Below are 16203 nucleotides of genomic sequence, written 5' to 3'. Positions count from 1 at the left end.
CTTCAAAAGACTGGCCATCTGCTCATTTTGGGAAGCAAGAGAAAAAACCTGGACTTGATTTTGAATGGAAATTACTTATTTTTGCCTCAGAACTTTATGACATTTAACATGACAGCCAAAATAAGTAGAAAAGTGAAAAATACAAACCTATAAGTCTGAATTCATGCTAGACAGTTGAAGAAGAACCAAAGATACACTAAAACACTGATTGTGGCAGAACTATGAATGTTGAAAGCTTAAAATTGTATGTACACGATCCACTGATCAGCGCCCAGAGGTGTATCGAATTAGAAATGATGAATCCAAAGTGTTCTGGTTAAAATTGACCAACACAGCTCAAACAAAGATGGAAATTGGATGTAAATGTAGACAATCAAATGTGAAAAATATGTGTCTAATTTTGTGAGGGTACATAATGGAACAAATGTACATTTGTGCAAAAGTATGTTTTGAGTAAAAATCCAGGTGGGAAGCTCTGCTTAAACTGCCAACCAAACGAAGCTCACACCTGTAGCCACTCACAGATAGGGAGTTGTGTTCTGAAGTTATGCCCATGCCATAAAATGTATAATGGATAAATATAGGAAGGGCACTACACATAGGGACTACTCAACTCTACTCTACACACTGCTTCCAGAACACCCTGCTTCCCATCCATTTGTCCGTGCAGCACCTTATTCCAGAACTTTCCATTTTGTAGCTGACTCCAGAACTCTTTGAGAGATCCAGACTTCATTGCAGAATCAAGACTCTAGCATTGCAAAATTATTGCTAGCCTGACCCAATTGCAAAAATCCCAAACTGCAAGGGATTTAATTTTAATTCAGCTTGGCCGGCTACCTTTAGGCTTGCCCGCTGAAAACTTGTATCTGGCTGTCTACCGTGTCCAGTCACCAGAAGGGGCCCTTCCAAATCCAGTCTGAGGTGCAGTCCAAACTTGACCAGAACCACACCATGACCCAAATCCCTACAGAGGTGCCTGTTTGCCGGTGGACCTGCCCAATCCATGACCAGAACTGACAGTCGAATTTAATACATTATTCAGTGAGTATTAATAGGAAGTACACTGACCCATAATATATCTGCATTGCATGATCCCTATTTGAAAACCTATCCCATTCCTAATTCCTAATGTGTTGCGAGAACTATTTTTGTACGGACTGTTTTCTCATCTCTGTTCTTAAAGCCTAACTTCTTATTGATTGAAAGTAATTCCCAAACCAACTGAAACTAGAATATCACAGATGAATTGTTATGATCGGCCGTGAATGACCTTCCTGTGTGGCATTCTACTTTTTGTAGTCTTTAATATAGCATAAGAAAACATATCTGTAATTTCTAAACCTGAATGAAATTTCAACTCCTACTTGTACCTAACATAAAGCAGAAATCACGCAAGGAAAAGTTTGCGCGATTTCAAAATTTGAAAGGGTTTACATGTGTGAAATATCTTTCAATTGTTTCTTACTTGGACTTTGAGATGTCAAATGCTTTCTTTGGACTAAATCATTGTTTGTGACTGTGTGCAACTGTTCAACACGGCTCCCATAGGAATTTAAAACAATTTATGTATTTTTGACCATATTTGGTGTTTTTGCTCAGTCAATTCCAAAGACAATTTAAAAGCCATTCTGACAACTGAAAAGTCAATTCGATTTTTCTCTTGTGTTTGAAGGGGGGAGGTGGGACTGATATTCTGTTTGATTTGTGCTATTCCTGAATACCTGCTCCCTCCTCACATCTATTTAATTGCCTATTTGGGGGGTTGAGGGGTGTTGCAGGCGGAACCTCTAACCGTAGTGTCATCTGTCCAAACCTACACAAAAGTATTCTTTTCTGTACTGCATTTGTTTTTGTGCTCATTCCTTGATTCATAGTGTATTAAAGGTATTATTCTGTGTTCTGTCACCCCATTGGTGATTGTTGTTTATCTATTAAAACATATTGTGATTACATTTTAAATAAATATTTACCTTTGCAAACTAGCCTGATTCCTGGTTCAGTGTGACTGGGGGTGGGGGGGTCTCAGGAGAAGGATATGATACGAGTGGCATATTGTTCAGAATATTGAACTTATAGATAAAAATTAATAAGGATTTCAGTTGTGCACTACATGCTGGGTGAGATTTGGGTGTGTGCCAGATTGAAATCACTTACAGAGAACAGTGATTGCCATTGGGGAAGGGTGTAGACTGACTGATGTCACTGATGATGACATGTTTAGAGATGATCCAACAGATGATGAAGTAATATTTGAGATGAGTATAACATATTGGATTACAATAGAGAAAAGAGAGATCCCACAGCGAATGGCGATAGTGCAGCAGAGTCCAGCATTTTTTGATGAGAACTTGGAAAAGGTGCAAAGCATTTTATAGACTACAGGCCATTATGACGTAGGCCTATTGAAGAGGATAGTGGCGGTTAAGATAAAGTTGAAACCAGGAGAAATGTTACCTCGAGCAAGACAGTAACCCATGTCTCGAGAGGCAGATGAAGGGATTTTTAAGACCACTACAGCACTGATGCAACAAGATATTCTGGTACCGTCAGAATCATTGCGCAATACTGCGGTGTATTCGATAAAAAATCAAAGGGTGGTGGGTGTGGAGATTCATACAAGATACGAGACTGATTAACCATATTGTAGAGGCAGAGTTTCCTTTAGCTCCTAATCCAGCAACGATACTATGCAGTATCCCAGTAGAAGTGCAATATTTCACAGTGATTGGCTTGAAAAATGTGTTTTTCTCAATCCAGTTGCACAAGGACTCACAAGACTAGACTTCCTTTTCGTTCCACCAAATCCGACTGAAACACACTCATTTGCCTCATGGGTACTGTGAGTCCCCGTCGATCTTTAATAGGGTCCTTCAGATGGACCTAGGCAATATTGATTTGAAGAGTGGTGTGATACAGTACATAGATGACATTCTGATTTGTAGCACTACACAAGAGGGGTGCAGGCAAGACTAAATCCAATTAATGACTATCCGAGCAGACAAGGGATACAAGGTAGACAAAGAGAAATTACAGTACTGTCAAGAAGATGTGTTGTATATAGGCCAGTTGATCTCACATGAAGGAAAAAGGGTCACACCTGAAAGAGCTGAGGCGATCATGAAAACAGCAAAACCGCACATGGTGAAGCAAATGCAGCCGTTTTTGGAACTATGCAATTATGTTAGAGCATGGGTGTTTGATTATAGTTCATACACAAGACCCCTTTTGCAAGATCTAAAGGAAGCACAGGTAAACAATGAGAAAATAGAGTGGACTGAGGAAATGGAGGGAGTGTTTGAAGAATTGAAGAGATCAATTTGTACAGCTCCTGTTTTAAGAATTCCCTATTGTGCTGAGGAGTTCTTTTTGTTTTCACACACGAATGGTACAGTCATGACAGCAGTACTTACACAGAGGACTGCACTTGGGTATACACTCTTGGCATAATACAGTGGGATTCTAGATCCAGTTATGAAGGGACACTTTCCTTGTGAACAGTCGCTGGTGGCAGCTGTGTTCACAATTGAGAAGTCTACCAGTATTGCAATGGGGTGTTCTATGATGCTTTTTCTGGAGCATGTTTTGTTTGCTATTTTGGAGAAACCTAAGGGTACATTGACAGCTCAGAGAGCTTTTGCGTATGAGGTGATCATATTGAATCCAGCAATTAAAATAGTCAGACGTAAAATAGTGAACCATGCCACGTTTGTAGCCGAGCCTGTGGCAGAGGGTGAGCATGTGCATGATTGCGCGAACCACGAGGAGTTCTACAATGACATACCATGCATAAAAGAGAATGTGGTAGCAGTGGGGGAGATTCTCTTTATTGAGGGTTCTTCAAAAATCGATCAAACTATTGGAGAAAGGCATTCTGGTGTAGCTGTGGTAAGACCTAGAGCAAACAGCGAATTTGAGGTTGGAACAAGTGCAAGACTACCATCTCACTTTTCAGCGCAAGTGGCAGAATTGGTAGCGCTTATTGTCACTCTCGAAAATCATGCAGGCCAGGAAGTGACAGTGTACAGTGACTCCATCTATGTGACATCAACCGTGCATGCAGGACTAGCATGTTGTAAAAGGAGGGGCTACATCCGAGCGGATGGCAATACAGTGCAACACGCAGCATTATTGGACAGGCTTATTAAGGCACTACAACTCCCAGTAGCCTTAGCGATAATTAAATGTGCAGCACATACTAAGCAAACAGACTTTATTTCTCATGGAACGAAGCCACAGATGAGGGGGCCAAAAGGGTTGCATATTTGGTAGATATTTCAAGTTTTGATACTCCAAATGTAAAGGAGAAAGTAGTCACAATTATGGTAGTAAATGAAGGGTTTATTCATTTACCGAGAACACAGTTGATGGAAATTCAGGGCAGTGCACCACAGGAAGAGCAAGAAGTATGCAAACGATGGGGTTCTTTATCCCCCTCGCAAGTATTATGAGACAAAATAGCACTGGAAAGCGGGTGATGCCAGTAGCATTGTTAAAGGTAGCGCTTGAACAGCTGCACTACCCTGCACATGTAACTAGAGAAAACCTTGCAACAACTATTGCAGAGGACTGGTTTGTAACAAACCTGTTGAAACATGTTGCATTTTATGTAGTAAATTGCATCATATGTCAAAGTTTACTGCTGGGCATTCACTGCTAATGATTAGAGAAGTGATTCCTCAACCGAATGGTTCTTTTCAGCATTTACATATTGACTATACATATTGACTATGTTGATATGCTGCAAATATGTTATGGATATAGGTATATGATAGTGGTGGTGTGTCCCTGCTTCAGGTAGATCGAATCAGGTCCTTGTACACACCCAGATGCCACTTGCGCAGCAACATTTTTAGTACGAGAAGTCTTTCCAAAATGGGAAGTGTGTGAGGTGCTGAGATCCGATAATGGGCCCCATTTTGTTAATTAAGTATATGAACAGATTAGCCTATTATTGAATATTAAGCACAAGTGTTCTTCTGCTTATCACCTGCAAGTGAATGGGCTATGTGAAAGACTCAGCGGTTGTCTTCAAGAGATGATCGCAAAGCTCAAATTGTCACTGACAAAGGGATGTCTATATTGCCTACCCCTAGCCTTAAGGAATTAGCCTGGGTTGGACCACCACCTCACACCCTACGAGTTAGCGACAGGGTGGCAAATGAGAACGCCTTTGTCTCCTCCATCGAGGAGCAGAAGTGATGCCCAGAAGACTGCAGAAATGTGAGGAAATTAGTTATGTGCATACTTGACATGTATGACCACTAGTATCTCTGTCATTTCAGATCAACTCAAGGGCCATGGGGGTCAGTCTCCGAACACAGATGAAGACCATTCAGCAACCAGAACTTCTGAACTACTATCTGTACCTAGACGTTTTGCTGGAGAGACAATATTGATTAGGAACTTCACCAGAAAGTGGCATGAGTCGCTATTTGTTGGACCTTATATTGTGAAGAACGTTACTCCCTCAGAAGTGCAAGCCCAAGGGAGACATGCTTGGATCCATCTGAATGACGTCAAACTCCACACTGGTGAGACTGTCACACCCCTAACTATTGATTTGAAAGCAAGACAAGAAGAAGAAGTTCAGAGTGTGCAGACCAATCAATGACGAGGAAGAAGGACGCTAAGGTTGCTGATTAAATAAATGTAAGTATACATTTGGACTGTGGTTGGCCCCAGACACTCTTTTTTTTTTTTTAAACAATTTTTATTATTTTAATCAAACAACACTCCAAAGATTACAACCATTTAGGACGTTCGTAATCATTGTAACACATTACATCTTATAATGCTATAGTGCCGTCCTCCCCCCTCCTTCCCCAATGACTTGAGACATCTTATCCGTGCCATCCACCTGAGCATCTTCAGGTGTCTCAATTATTGTTAAATCATACTAGTCTTCCGTTTCGTGTATGACCTGGTGGGGGTTTGCCATCGAGGTCACCAGTTGTCTCCAGGCTAGCAGGGGACCCACCTCTTCCTCCCTGCTCTAGTGACTGCTTCATACCAGGCAGCAGTTTCCGCTTCTGCCCATTTCAGGAGGTCTGCCCACCACATCTCCACTCTAGGCCGGTGGGCCGCTTTCCCACCCATTGCAATTCTGCACTTGGCCAAGATATGAGCCAAGTCTTTCATCTTGCTAATATACTTTAAATTACGTGGTCTAGGGAATCTCCCCTGCATACAGGACCAAGCCGACCCCACATCAAGCACCACCCCACAGCCGGACATTCTTGTCTTCAGTTCTACCAAGAATCTATTCACCTCCAGGCAAGCCCAGAACATATGCAAAAGCCCTGCCTCCTTCCCCCCGCACCTGGGGCATTTCTGTATAGCCGAGCCTCCAAACCTGGCTATCTTGCTGGGGGTCAAGTAAGCTCTGTGGGTGACATATAGCTGGATCTGCTGGAATCTCGCATTCCGGGACACCTTCTTATGGTACCTTTGGGCTCTATCCCATGGTCCATCCGTCATGGGTTCTCCCACCTCCTCCTCCCATTCGAGCCGCAATTGGAGCAGCTCCTTCCCCGCCTTTGTATTCAGGAGCTCATATATCCGAGATATTTCATGCCCGCCCTCCGAGACATCGTACATCATTTCTACGGTGGCATCAGGTTCTACTGCCAATACTGTTTCAGGCCATCTTCCCTGCACCCGTTTCATAATCCTGGAATAAGTGATATATTGGCCTTTATGCACCCCTGTCTCCTCCAGTAACCTCTAGAATTCCAATGCCTCCCCCTCCTGCCATATGTCTCCCAGGGTGGCCAGGCCCACCAGTTCCCAGTATCTGCAGACCCCTTTAATCAGTTGGGAGTCTCTCCCACATAACACCACCAACGGGACCTGCTGAGAGAGCGGGTCCGGGTCACCCACAGTCCTCCATGCCCTGCGCCAGACCTCCCAGCCCAGCACCAACAGTCTCCCCATCTCGGCCACCTTCGTTTTGTGCAGCCACACTGTCTCTTTTAGGAAGTATGGGGCAGGATCACCCTGCAAAAGCCTGGCTTCCGCAGATTCCTCTTCGGACAACCACCTAGCTACATATAGTAGCTGTCCCGCCAGGTAATACAACTCGAAATTCAGCAGATTTATGCCACCCCTGTCACACGGCTTTGTAGTTTCCAGAGGGCCTCCCTGTTCCTGGAATTGTGCCATACGAAGCCCCTACACAGGTCATGAAGTCTGACAAAGAAACGTTTGGGGATCAAGTACGGGACTTTTACAAAAAAGTGTAGCAGTCTGGGCAAGACCACCATCTTGAGCAGTGCTGCTCTTCCCATCATGGCAAGGGGCAATCTGGACCAAAACACCATGCTATTTTTAATACCTTTGACAGCTTTCTCTGTGTTGTGTTTATGCTCTGCCTCTATCTTGTAGTATATGTTTATGCCCAGGTATCGAAACGTCTCTGTCTGCCAGGGTATCTGCAGAATGGGCAATTTTTCTAGTGGAATACTTTTGTATCTCCCCAAAGGGAGACTTCCCGGGATTTACTGATATGCCCGAAAGGGCGGCATAACGATCCATCACCTCAAGCACATATTGCAAGTTCTCTTCCGGAAAGCGCAGATAGAGGAGCATGTCATCTGCATACAGTGATATCAAGTGCATGTTTCCTGTCGTACGAATCCCCACCTCTCCGTATTGCTGCCTGAGGCAAGTTGCCAACAGCTCCAATGCAAGAATATATAGCATGGGCGACCAGGGGCATCCCTGTCTAGTCCCCCTACTGAGTCGCCACTTGTCTGAGATTATAGTGCCTGTTTTGACCCTTGCAATCAGGGAGCTATATAACATTTTGACCCATCTAATGTACCCCAGCCCTATCCCGAACCCCCTCAGGGCCGCAATCAGCCAAGGCCACCTCACTGAGTCGAAGGCCTTTCCGCGTCCAGCGACACGATGGCTAGCTCGCCACTGTCTTTCTCAGTTTGGTCAATAATATGGTGTAGCCTCCTATGGTTGTCCTTGATATTCCTACCGGAGACATAGCTTGAAAATCACTATGTGCAAGATTTAAAGACAAGAGAGAAATCAGAGACAAGGAATCGAGTGATAAGATATGAACAGCCTGGAATAAATGGTGCAGGAATCAAAAGAGAAGAAGAAAACAAAATGCTAAATTGTCAAGGAAAGAACCATGAATAACTGCGAAGATGCAAAGAAAGAGGACAGCTGCAAATCAAGGTAACAGTGCTAACTCCAGAATGATGGGCTGAAGGCCTGATCATATGTAAAGCATTAGCACTAACAGAATATTATGAGCCAGTCATAGATACTGCAGATAATGAATGTAAGCATCATTGGCCGAAAATAGTGAAGTTCTTTAAGTGAGTCGATTATAAAGGAGATTTATAATCGACTGCAGATAGTACCTCTAGCTAGTGAATCCTTGTGTTTAAGAAACTATGGCACAAGGAAGGTTGGAATGAATCAGCAGTGTGACTGATTTTCAATGCACCAGGCATGAAGGATGGAACAGTAGTGTTAATGGATCACTACTGGGCCTGTGGTTCCAGAGCTTATAGGAAGCTGCCCAAAGATTGGGGAGGGTTGTGTTCCATGATACTTATTCATGTTCCTGCATTAGTGATTTCAAAGAGTGACCTGAACATTGGAGAGTTTAGAAGAGAAGATGTTCATATGAGGAAGAGAGTATCATTTGGATTTCTCAATCGGACAAGAAGGGAGAATTACTTTTCAGCTAAGTCAATAAAACCCTTTGATGCTATCCCATCTGCATACTGGTTGTTCAGTCAAACTGCTGCAGTATTCACGACTATCTTTATGTCAGGAATCCAGACGATGGCTAATGCAAAGTGGTTGCAAATGACTCGCTGGGAGCTCCTGCAGATGATAAACACTACTATAAAAGGATTTAATGCTATCAAGGAAGAATTGAGAGCCATAAGACTGATTACTCTCCAGAATAGGTATGTCCTGGACATGATTACAGCAATGGATGTAGGTATTTGGGGCAAAATTGGGCAATAATGTTGCACATTCATACCTTCTCACAATGACGAGAATGGGACCTTGACAGAGGGCATAACGTTGCTAAGGAACTTGCACATCAAGATGTAGGATGATGTAGAAGATATTGCAGATGACAGCTAGTTTGCATTGTTCTTCTCATGGGTTCCACAGTGGATGGCGAATATTTTCTATTTCTTGGAGCACTATTGGTGACGATCATGTTTGGATTCTGTGTGATCAGGATCATAATCACACAGTGTAAGAAGACAGCAAAGAATGCAGTAGGAATGAAGGTCGTGGTCCATGATGAGTCTGGGTTTGGACCCAAGGAGCTGACAGATGAAGCCATCAGAAAGTATATAGAAGCAAGCATTCTAGCACCTGAGGGAATTAAGTTCCTACATCCGAGGAACCACAAGAAGTATGTGGAACGATGGATTTACTTCAACCCAAATGGACAATGTTGACACATGACCTGGAGTGTTGATGACCATGTAAAATCAGCAGGATCTCTGAAAGGAGTAATGAAGATATGGACTCCAAAGAAACACTTTTTCAGACGAGGATGTCTAGATGTGAAGTCTGATGGGGGAGTTGTCAATGTATCAACCAGAGTGGGCAATGTAGAGGAGGAGCCAAATTCCTCTAGCAGAATTTGCACCCCTATTCTGCCTATATGTTTGAAGCCGGAAATTACGACATTCACAACACCGGTAATGATACCTATACCACAAAAGATCTTCAAAACAAAGTATGAATTGAGAAAGTCCTATAAGATGTACCCACAGAGAGATGACGGTCTCTTAAGAGAGATTCCTGAAGATGTGTAAAGATGAATGAAAGAGAAGATGGGTGGCGTCACATGAGGTGAAGACTACACGCTATGAAGAATGGACAAAGAAGAGAATGTATAGAGCTTATGAAATCTGATGACAAAATAAAGAGTTGAGTAACCTTTCATTTGCGGAATAAAGATTGCACGTGTGAAGAGCACTGAAGAAAATATAAGCCATTTTATAACTGTACAGATGCTGCAACGCAAGTAGACTAAGTAATCATGAAGACTGGCTGTACGTAGTGAATAGACTGCAGACGCTGCGCAAATATATACACATGTATAGATTCTAGATATTTGATGTCATAATTTTAGTAAGCCAGGAGCTGTGAATGAGTAGGGCTGAAAATATGACACAGCAGAGAAAAGAGCTGAAAATCAAGGAAGGATCGAGAAGGCTGTCTGGCACAGTGTCAAGGGTTGGGGCAGCCAATAACTAGTTATCTATTTAAGGAGATACAAAGAACGTGAGAAGCGAGGTAAGATCTTGTTAAGATGTGACGGAAAGACACTACGAGTGCCAAGTAAGTTTTATTCATTTAATAGCATTAAATGCAAAGAAGGAGCTAAAACACGGTCTTCTGTCACATGGGGTCGATGAAAATAGAAAACGGGCAAGCAACACAGAGACTTGCAGATAAGAACGTGCTCACACTCCCTTCTATTCTCAGGAGCAGTGATACTTTGTGAGGCCAAGTTCAAAGACAATTCAAATGGCAGAAGGCATGAGTGATGATGGATGATGGGCTAATTGGGCAAGGAGGCATGGTCAAGTCCACCCACCAGCACCTGGGGTACCAGCTTGCTTGGCTGCTAGTGAGTTGAATATTACAGAAGGGTACAAGTGTGCCAAGCAATTATAGAGGGCCATGCATTGAAGAGCCCTATAGTTTGAAAGCCAATGGTGTGTCGTGTATCTAACAAATATTGAGGATGACTTGCATAAGTTGTCCACCTGATTATAGAGATCCAATCACAATCCAATCCCTGCCAAAAAATATACCTAGATATTCACCGTAAACCAACCACAATTTTAAATAGGTTTTCTTAGTTTTCCACGTAGTATGACTTCAGGTATGACACGTTTTCACTATAAAAGTTTTGTTTTTGTGATGCATTGAGATTATGCTGTGTGACGTCCGTTGATGTCCTTTGTACTCCCTGTTTTAGACAATTGAGAATAAAACAGATTACTTTTGCCAACTTCCTGAGTCGGTCTTATTTTTGGTGTAAGAGGTATTCTGCATCCCCATCCATCTAATGATGTGCTACCTCATTTAAAAGGGACCAATGCTTAAATTGTTTTTACTTGCCTGCCTACCCCCACGATGGCCCATGAGAGAACTCTGTGCTGCCCCGAACTCTATTTGTGGCCTCATCAGGATGACTTCAGATAGGAATCAAGGATAGTGGTCAATCAACACATCACTCTGCTTCCTATGAGTATCCATGTCCATGATGCATCTGCCCCATGACATCTGTCATGGCAAGTATGCATAGGAACATGCTCAAAAAATGTAATGGGCCTGCAGTAACTCAGCCAGCATGCCCAATGGGTTTTGCTATCGCTCCCAAACCTATTGTCCGCCTCCCAATATCCTACAGACAAAGCCCTCTGAGTATGACATCACTAGGCAGAAGGTTCTAAACATAGCAGCCAGGATAAGGCCCCTTACATAAGGATATACGAAAATGAATCTACTCTTGACATTTGCCTATTTAAGAGAGTGGGGGACCCCCTATTAGTGCATTTTTCTTTCGACTAGTGAAGAAAAATGATTTGGCTGGAACCTGTTTGGAAGTACAGTCTGCCTTATGGATGATGGAAGGAACATGCCCAATCCATTCCAGGAGAACATTTGGAGTGTATTCTATGTGGACTAAGGCCTGCCTCCCTGCAGAGACACTGCTCCCAGGACTCTGTCTACAGGTGGAGTCAGCCCTGAAAGTGCTCTCTGCCAATCCTTCCTGGCTGGGAAGGGCAGGGTAAGAACTCACTGTATCCCCATGGACACTGCCTTTGGTCTTACCGCACAGAGGGGAAAAAGCAACCGCTCTGTTTCCTGCCTCGGACCACTTGTGATTTATGCTGACCCGAACAACGCCTGCTTGTCCCAATTTTCTTCTTGCCCAATGCCATTGCTTCGTGAGAGCTGCACCGAATTTTGTACCCAATAGATCAGCTCACCAACCCTATGCCGAATCACTGCCTTTAAAACCTCCCGACACGCACATTGACACTGTCAAGCTCAAAGAACAAGACTGAACAGTATTTTTATATAGCTTTAAGGGCCCCATTGACAATTAAAACCACACTCCTAACCTTTATAAAGGCAATTTCAGTGGTCTTGAAATTATTGCCTGTCTGGTCCCGGTCTTCAAACCCATAGTGCCCTTAATTAAAGTCTGCATTCTCTGTGTTTTCAATTACAGGGGTGATTCATCAGTGTTTCTATTGATCAATTAAAGCTTTGTATTTTCATAGAACGTTTATTGGACATTTATTTTATTTTGGTACCACTGTACTATTGTCGTGTTCGAAGGTTCTGTACTGGCTGGCATCCCTCTGGAAGAATATAACCTGCCCTTGGCTCAAATGGCTAATGAAGTATACCATGCAGGTTGAGTCTATTTCACCTTTATGACAGGCATCACTGTTGGTTTGAAAGTAGTGTGGGTCTGAGTAGGCACTTTAGTCACTACTCATCCCTCTACTTCTGCAGAGCAGATATCATTTTGCACAGAGATACAGGACAATAGTGTCTAAGAAGACCATGCTCTTACAAACAATAAGGGATGATGAACTAATCTTAAGAAGCAGTAGAGGAGACAGCTTTCGGTGACAGGGGTGGGGGGGCAAATAATAGGGCACCAACAGGAGGCTGTGGGTGCATTAGGGACCAGGGAGTTGATCGGGGACAGTCAACCCCTATACCCCCACCCTGGCTCAGCCACTGTTAACAAGGAGAGCATCAGAAGTAGAGCAGAAGACAGTTCCTGTTTTTTAAATTCAATAAAGAAAAGTAAAGGCACTGCATACATCTGATTGAAAATGAAGCAACAGCAGCAGGCAGCACCGAGAAGGGCCCTATCCATTGTTAAACGGTAATGAGAGCCCGGGTCACCTCTGTAGTTAGGCCCCCTGTCCCCCGTACCTGTAAGAACACACAAAGACAGGTCTTCTCGCTATGGCGTCCCGGCTGCAGCTGCCGGCATGGGCTCCCTTTATTAAACAGCGCATGAGCAGCCTCATTACGGCATGTGCATGTGCACATTACTTCGTAACATCCTTCCTTTTTCATAACAAACTAAATAAACTCAAACAGTGAGATAAACAGTGAAGGGTCAACGTGACACACACAATAATAATCATCACACAGAACTTGGATGAGGCCAGGCTTGGGCCATTACCGTTCCCTCGGGCCCGTTAGGTTGTTGGGTACAGAATTTAGTCCCTGAACCAGGCTGGGCAATGTCGAACTTCCCAGTTGTGCACGAGGACAGTGTCCTCTACTTCGATGATCACCGGCCTGAGATTCCACTGGACGTTCTCTCGTTCATTGTGCTCCCTTCTTGTCTCCAGGGTCCCCTGGTTATCGAGAACCCCAGGGGTCTGACCTCCCAGCTCCGGCAGAAGGCCACATGGGCACCGGCTGAACAAGGCTTCGGCTAGAGCCGCCCTGGTGGACTGGTGGAGTGTGGCTCGATACTCCCGGGGGAACTTGTAGAGATGTATCCACAGTTCCCCCTCTTGACCTTGGGTGATCCGAAACACTTGTTGAGGGTGCTCATAAAACGTTGCACCTACCCATCGGCCCGTGGCGACCCAGGGGCGCCCTTCCGGTTGATGACACCCCATTCCTCCATGAATGCTACAAACTGGCGGTCCTGGAATAGGGGACAATTGTCCGAACACAGCTCTTGCGGAAACCAGTGAGTGGTGAAGATTTTCTCCAGCACCTAGATGGTGTGAACGCTGGATGTGGATTTGACCAATTCCACCTCTGGGTAGTGGGACAACTGATCCATGATTACAAGGAAGTGCATGCCCCTCCCGGTGGACCCAAAGTCTGCAAGCACTGTCCCCCAGGGCTGGTCGCTCCTGTCCATCAACTCGATGCAGGGCTCCCTGGACACTTGAGTGGCTGCTTGAAACCAGGCACTCTGTTGTAGGTGCTCATCCATCTTTCTTTCCAGGTCCAGAAACCAGACTTTGGCTCTCAGGCGTGCTTTGGTCTTGGCCGTACCCTGGTGGCCGCTGTGAGCAAGTTCCACTAAGCGGCCCACCAACACCCACAGAACCACAATCTGTCTTCCCCTTAATAGTAGCCCCTCTTGGGATGCTGATACTTCGTGATGCATTCGCCACAGTGCCTGCAGGCCCTGCTGCACCTCCGTTCCTTTCCGGGACAGGTCTGCGATGAGCCTTGTCCAGTCCCCACTGCCCATGGTGGACTGAACCAGCTGGAAACACTCATCGGCTCACAAGGCTTCTGCTACCTCCTCCAGTGTCAATGCGATGGGCATGGATGCCTCGACCACTTGCCAAACCACCTCAGCACAGTCCCCTTCTGACTGTCCTGGCTGGGCATCACTGCCCCTTGGATGGCGGGACAGATAGTCTGCGGGGTTGTTCGTGCCAGGCCTGTACAGTAGCTTCACCCCATATTCCATGAGGGCCAACATCCACCTCTCAATCCTTGGGGGCAGTTTGGATGACACCCGAGTTATGATAGGAATCAGGGGCTTGTGGTCTGGGACAACCGGAACGGGCTTTCCCAGTATGTACAGCCGAAAATGCTTGCAGCCCCACAAAATTGCCAATGCTTCCCTTTCTATCTTTGAGTACCGTTGTTCAGTATCTGTGAGAGTTTTGCTCGCATATGCTATGGGTCGCATCTGCCCTCGAGGGTCCGGCTGAAGGAGTACCGCCCCAAGTCCCACTGGGCTGGCATCCACGACCAGCTTTGATTCCTTCTTGGGGTCAAAGAACGCCATTGTTTCCTCCCCAGTGAGTGCCGCCTTGATGGTATCGAACACCTTCTGCTCTTCCGCTGACCACGTCCAGGCAACGTCTTTTTTGGTGAGGGCCCGGAGTGGTTCTGAGAGGAGGCAAGATTCTTAATGAACCTTCTGCAGTAATTAACCATCCTCAGAAAACTGCGCACCCTGGACGGAGTGTCTGGGGCCCTGGCCTCCTGAATGTCTTTAACCTTTTGTGGGTCAGGTAATATGTCTTCAGCGTGAAAAATGAATCCAAAGAATTCAATGCTCTTTGTTTGTTTGTTTGTTTATTTATTTGGTAATGCGCACCAAACCCTTGGGTAGCCGGGCGCAACAGTGTACAAGAAATCTTAAGCTTATTACAGAGTTTGGCATGAGTATGCAAAACACATAGGCAAAAATAATATATACAAGAATATGTACAACAAATGTACAAGTACACAAAACACATAGGCAAACATAATATATCCAAGAATATGTACAAACAGATGTGTAAGTACAAGACATAGCTTGGGATGTCCGATGCCTTCTAGCAAGACTATCTAAGCAAATGGTTATGTACTCAGGTTTGTAGGGAAGACTAAGTCTAGGTATCATATATGGGTTAGGTAGGTAGGTAAGCTCAGTTATCTTAGAGTGGAGAATACAAGGAAGCAGAGTGTGTGGTAAGGGCCAAGGTAGGAGTGGGCTGGGTGTTAGTCAAGTTATGTGTCATTGTCCCGTAACCATTTAATTATCTTGTGTCTGAATTTAGGGTATGGTTGTTCGGTTCATAGGTCGAGCGGTAGCTTGTTCCAGCATTGGGCGGCTTTGACAGGAAAGCTGGTTCCTCCCGCGGTCGCGCGCTTAACCCTGGGAGTCACTAGTTTAAAGGTGTTAGCAGATCTTGTGGGTCGCATGGAGGTTTTCCTTATGATTTTTTCCTTTAGGTATGGTGAGGCTAGGTTATTCATACATTTAGAGGTGAGGGAGGCTGTTGTTAGTAGCATTCTGTCCGTTATTTTTAGCCAATTAACCTCTTTCCTGTATTTGGTGACGTCCTTTCTGTAAGGGATGTTTAGTGCTGCTCCCAGGGCATTATTCTGCAGTCATTGAATTTTGTCTGTGATGTATTTGTTGGCTCCTGAGTACAGAGCATTGCAGTAGTCTAAACCTACACATGATGAGAGCATTATCTAGGGTGATGCAGCTAGCACTGGAGAGGTATGGTTTGGATGCGCGGATGAATTTGCAGGTGCAAGTGGTGGAGGAAGCGATGGAGTTGACTTGCTTTTTGAGAGTGAGGGAGGAGTCCAGATAGAATCCAAGGGTTTTAACCACAGACATAACCTTCATAGGGTTGTTATCAATGCTGAAGGATGTGTAGTTTGGGCTTAGTT

The sequence above is a fragment of the Ambystoma mexicanum genome, chromosome 5q, assembly GCF_040938575.1.
Source record: "Ambystoma mexicanum isolate Mex_15411 chromosome 5q, UKY_AmexF1_1, whole genome shotgun sequence".
NCBI classification, from domain to species: domain Eukaryota; kingdom Metazoa; phylum Chordata; class Amphibia; order Caudata; family Ambystomatidae; genus Ambystoma; species Ambystoma mexicanum.
The sequence above is the reverse complement of the archived record's forward strand: the minus strand, read 5'-3'. Positions refer to the sequence as shown.